The sequence below is a fragment of the Lactuca virosa genome, chromosome 3 (genome assembly GCF_052849685.1).
Source record: "Lactuca virosa cultivar CGN04683 chromosome 3, Lactuca_virosa_CGN04683_v6, whole genome shotgun sequence".
NCBI lineage: Eukaryota > Viridiplantae > Streptophyta > Magnoliopsida > Asterales > Asteraceae > Lactuca > Lactuca virosa.
The window spans coordinates 80118410-80124409 of NC_136428.1; the positions used below are offsets into that span (position 1 = coordinate 80118410).

The 6000-nt window shown below is 35.1% G+C and overlaps 1 long non-coding RNA gene across 1 annotated transcript; it reads left to right on the forward strand.

Annotated features, from left to right (window-relative positions):
• Nucleotides 1-1861: 1861 nt before the first annotated feature.
• LOC145166077 (uncharacterized) lies at nucleotides 1862-4887 on the forward strand. The gene is made up of 3 exons (XR_013740345.1): nucleotides 1862-2311; nucleotides 2517-4085; nucleotides 4213-4887. It is a non-coding gene; the product is annotated as an uncharacterized LOC145166077 (long non-coding RNA).
• The last annotated feature ends 1113 nt before the right edge of the window (nucleotides 4888-6000 follow it).

Consider the following 6000-nt stretch of genomic DNA (forward strand, 5'->3'; position numbering starts at 1 on the left):
TTTTTTCTTAAAAATATATATTATCTGTCATATTTGACATTTCATTCAACTCTTCATTGGTTGAATGTATTGTAGATGTTATAAATAAATTCAAACGGGATTAGATGAGACTGAAAAGTGTGAAAACAAACATATGAAAATTTTGAAATATGGAAAGGTATCGTTCATGGAAATATATAGGTAAGTCGTCGTGATTTCATATTATCAATCGAGTTCTATATATATTCACAAGACTATAAAAGTGTTGCAAAAGGTCATTTGTGTGTTCTTTGGGGTTATTTATTTATCGGTATGAATAGTCATGAAATACGATTTAAAGAAAAATTATTATCTATTTGAATTTAGGTATCCGAAATCAATCCAAAGAAATATAGAATTGTCATGCTTTAGAAATAAAAAAATTATATTGTGATTTTTGTATTGGGACATTAATTAGGCTATCCGGTGTGGGTGAGTATCCACACGTCTTGGGCTGACGTGGTTGGGCTCCCCACGCGTGAACACCGCCCTCAACTCCGATGGGGTGCGTGTGACGTGGCTCCGAAGACAGGACGAGACAATCAATGGGGGCGTTTCGTTTGTAACGGCTGGATTTTTTGGGACAAACGGCTCTCTTTTTGACCGTTTACGAAAAAAATACTATATTTTTTAAAATTTAAACACAATCAACTTCACCTATAAATTACCCATTATTCTATTCACATTTTACACTTCAAAAAACACTCTCTACATTTTATTACCTTCTACAAAACACTCATCAAACACTCCAAACACTCCAAATGCAAATGTTAGATACATGCAATTATTAACATCCTCAATCCAACAACAACCTCTATTCACCATTTCATACCCCCCCAAACTTCTACCAACAACAACCACAACAATTCAATCAACCCCAATTCCAAGCCTTTCAACAACAACCTTCTCAACAATTTCAACAACCTTTTCAACAATTTCAACAACAATCTTTTATACCTCAACAATTTCAACCATCTAAATTCCCATTATCTCAATCTCAACCTATAAACCTCGACAATGACGACGACGACGAACGGGTCCAATAAACACAACAAACAACTCGTCGAAGGCAAAAAAAAACTATCGCGTGGAACGAAGACGAGGGGGAAGCTTTAGTGAAAGGTTGGATTTTCATATCGCAAGACGAGGATGTCGGCAACTCGCAAACGGGTCAAAGTTTTTGGTGTCGTAATGTAGACCACTTCCATGCGTTATTAGGAAAGAAAACAGAGCGGACGTACGACTCGATCAACGCAAAATGACGTGATTTACGAGCGGCCTGCACCAAATTCAATGGCATATTTGACAAACTTAATAATATGCATAGAAGTGGTAGCAACGATTTCAACATTTTAGCAACCGCGGGCTACGAATACAAAATTACCACCAATGGTAAACCGTTCGGCCACCAAAAAGCATGAGAAGTTTGTCGTAACGGTCCAAATTGGGTTCTATATCCAGAAACGGCATGTAAGTCTTTTTATATGTTGTTATAGTTATGTGACTAAATATACTGAATTTGTTAGAAATTGTAGGTGCAAATAGGGTGTTTTCTACTTACGAATGGGTTTCAAGATATTCAATATGGTTAATCCTTAAAAATATTTTCAGTTTTGGGTTACTAATTAAAGAGTATATGGAATATTCAAAATCTTGACAAAGTGCTAAAAGTTGTGTTTTAAACATCTTTAAAAGAGAACCTTAAATTCTAAATTGAAAAAAAAAAAAAAGCCCTTAATTGCATTTTACTCCTTAGCTGTCCACCTTGGGATCGTTTTGCTGACGTCATCTTACACCAAAATAGGCACGCTTATCGCATTGTAACGTCCTTCTTACATTTCATTCCTAGGTTCTTTGAGAAAACCGCCACCGCTACCGCCTCTGCCTCTACCTCTTTGTCTTTACCTCCATTGAAACAAACGAGTGGATATTTCCTCATCCACTCTCCTTTGTTCGTTCGTCGGAATCAGAAGGGCAGGCAATCAAAATCGGAGGTACTTCTCGCCGTCCGTCATCTCCATCGCCATCGAACGCTAAATCCTAACCGCTAGACCGCCTTACATTGTCTTCGATCATCTGAACTCTTTCTGCTACATCAAACTATCCGGATGGAATCGAAAATCTCAGGCCGAAAGGGCCGGCATCGACCAATCATCGTACAAACGAACGATCTACTTAGGTATGCACCACCGCACTACGACCGTTTTCCCCTTCCACCATGGCGCCGCCGACGTCTATCTCTATGCCATCTGTCGCATACCAAAAGACGGTGATGCTGCTGACGGACTTTCAGGTAATCAAATCATCTGCTGCTGTTTCTACCTCTTTTCTTTCTTCGATTAAAAACTTGAGTTATAGTTTGGTCATATCGATATCTTAGGGTTTTTTGCATCTGGGTTGGTGTTGGAACTGAAAAAAAAATGGTGGGTATGTTGATTTTGTTTCTCTTTATTGATCGATTTCTCACATTATTATGCTTCTCTATTTTATTTCACCAGATGTTGATCAAGAACTAATTTGAAACCGTTCTCTGGTCCAGTTTCCATAGTTGACAGATGAAAGGTGCAAATATGAAGAGTTAAAGTTGGTTATGCTAATTACATCACCAGACCTATGAAGGTTACTGGATTTGAGGCTACTTCTATGCTTATTAGCTCAGATACATATAAGTATCTTTTATTGTTTTTTACTTGATTATTGGTCATTTGTCTGATTTTAGGATAAGTTATGCAGAATAGTTGTGGAAAACGTTGGTATATAAATAATTACTCATTTATACTGATGAATCTGATGCACAAGGGAACAAAATTATGGATAAAGTTTGATACTTACTGTTGACCATTCTGTTTTCAAGAGGTAAAAGATATAATAATCAATTATTGTTTTTCTTTGATAGTGAGTTGGAAAATCCAGCCATCAAAGACCTTTAACTCTATATGTATGTGTCTGTGTGTTTGTTTAACTCTATGTGTTTGTTGTTTTGTTTATTAATGCGTAATTGTGTGTTTAACAACAAAGTTCTAAAAATAAGGAACTGGAATCTCAACTATCTTGCTTGGATTTGGTGTTAAATAAAGCTTCACCAACAACAATTATCTTGCAAGACTTTTAGAAATCATTACTTTTTTTCACAATTACACCAGCTTAGTTTTACATGTTCCTAAAAACATAAATTCCATTTAACTAATTTATGTTACCATTTTTGCTGCTTGGTGGTGTTGTTGACTAATTTACCCTTTTGTGAAGTGATTATAACGTGTGCTTTTGTGATATGTTTTTTTAATAAATTTCCAGATACCCACTTTGTGCATTGAAATGGCATCCAAATTGTCTTTTTTTTAGGGTTCTTCCGAGGTACAACGTATTCTGTTTAGGGTTAAATTGAAACAAATAGCAACGGACTTTCTCATAAAAAAGTTGAAAGTAGTGATGTTTTTTTTCATTTTTTGTACGTTTGTTCTATAATAAATGTATATGAAAAACATAACTTTAAAGTTTAGTATTTATGTAAACTTGATTAGTAGGTAAAAAGACATCAACCTGGTTGATTTATTATCAACTTATTTTAGATCCGGAAGAAAAGGCCTTCCGACCCATACGAAGTGAAGGATGAGTCCATTTATTAGTTTATACTATAATTTTGAAACTAGATTATAACCCGCGTTAAACGCGGGGAACACATAATAATTAAAAAAATAAAATTTATGTGGAACAGATGAAAAAAAACATAAAATTTTAAATCAAAAGAAATTACTTGTCAAATAAATCCATAAGCAAACAATAAAAACTAATTTTATTATCAAGATATGCTATTGCCATGCTAGAGGGAAATTGTTAATTTTCCAGAGCATTCTTCCCTCACTTGGTTTTGGTCGTTTGAGGTTGCGTGGAGATGATCTTCGTTACCATCAAGATATGCTATTGTCAAGCTCTACACACAGAATCAATCATACCAAGAAACTGGAAACTACATATCTGTGACATGTAATGGAAAAATTGCATTATTTGAGGCTATTAATTTTATTACAGTTGCGACTCCATACCTTGGTTCAAGAGGACATGGACAGGTAATCTAAACATTGTAAAGTGTTGTTTTCAGATTAGATTGGATTGGACATAAATAATATTACTGTATAATCATAAATCACCCCCCTTTTGGATTTGATAAGTTATAGTAATTGTTAGTGGTTTCAGGTCCCAATGTTCTTTGGAGTTAAAAGCCTTGAGAAAATAGGGTACCACAGTTCAGTGGTGGTTAGAAGAACAAGGAGACATCTATACTTGAAAGACAAGGCTAATGGACACACCCCTCTCTTGGTTCAGATGGCCAATGATTCAGAACACCTAAAGTTCATGCAAGTCTTTTTAGGATGTTAAAGGTATTCAGGATCTACTGGCGGTTCCAACAAAAGGGCAAGAACGTCCGAGTCGGACGTGGGTTTTAGACTCGACCTCAACGATGACTTCGACGCCACCGAGGGGGAGGGTCCACCGGACGTCCAACTTCGTCGACCACCGGGAAGGGACAAAGCGAGAAAGGGAGCGTCTTCAAGCGGAAAAGCACCCGCAACTAGCGAGATGGGCTTGCGGCATCCATAGATAAAGCTCTAGTTTTTCTAGAAAAAAAATACGAAACAACGGAGGTAGCTCGTCGCCAAAAAATAGCTCTTATTGATCTTCAAATCATAAACACAAAGCCCCAACCGGATATCGTCCCGAAAAATCTTGCGACGTTTCTTAAAATTCAAACGACAAGTCCGGGACAAATATGGAATTTAGGTTCTAATATTTATGGTTTTAACTTTAAATAATTTAGGATTTTAATTTTTTTTTATGTTTTTTTAAGAATTTTAGGGTTTTAATTTGTGTCAATGTAATGTGTTTTTAGTTTTAATGTAATGTGTGTTTTTTATTTAAATTATGTTTTTTATTTAAATTATGGTTTGTATTTTGTTTTTTTATTTAATATAATGTTAAAAAATAATAAAAAATACAAAAATGCATTTATGTAGTTGTAACTATTTCCAATATCTAGTGGGTTGGCGGTGAAGCTGACATGGCGTAGAAGTGGCATCACATTTTCGGTAGATTGGGTGTGACCACTCCACACAACCTTATAGAAAGTTAACTTGATTAACAATGGAAAATAACTTTCGTGGTTTTCATTTTGACCAATAGATATGTAGATTTAAATTTTCAAAAAAAAAAAATAATAAATACATATAATCTGACTTATCTAAGTCATAACAATTTCCCAAAAACTTGACGATGTTTAACATGCATGAGCGCAACGGAAACACTTACACTTACCATCATATTGATATTGTTATTGTATAAGTAGATTATATATAGATGTTACAAAAACTATAGTTCCATACTTCGAAATAATCCACAATCTTTGTAAAGTTACATCTCTTTCTAAGGTTACTCTTGAAAATGTTTTCGTGTGTCTTCACCTTCCATTAGTATCGTATGATACCGTAAGTATGGTTCACATTTCATTAGTATCATATGATACAATCAAAAGTGTAACGCCCGTAGATCCGGGCTAGTCAATTTAGAGACGATAAGCATCAAAAATGACTTTTTGATGGAAGATTATTTAGAAGGATTAATCTTAACCAAGTTGTAGTATATGTCTCAAGGTTTCAAAATATATAAAGAATGCCGAAATCCGAGTTATAACGAAGAAGTTATGACTTGTCGAAGTTTCGCGACAAACCGACACGGTGTCGAATGTCGTAAAAAGTGAGTTTTCGATAAACTACTTTTTAGCCTTAGTGATCTAAACGAAACTTGTAGTGTTCGTTAAACCGAGAGTAGGTATAAAAAGAACGCCCAAATCTGACTTCGTATGAGGAAGTTATGATTTTTCGAAGTTTCAGCTTAGCAGTAGACAACTAAAAACTCGAATTTTAGATCGAGTGAATTTTAGCCAACACAACCTAAACGAGAATCGAAGGTCTCGTCATTTGTAGTACA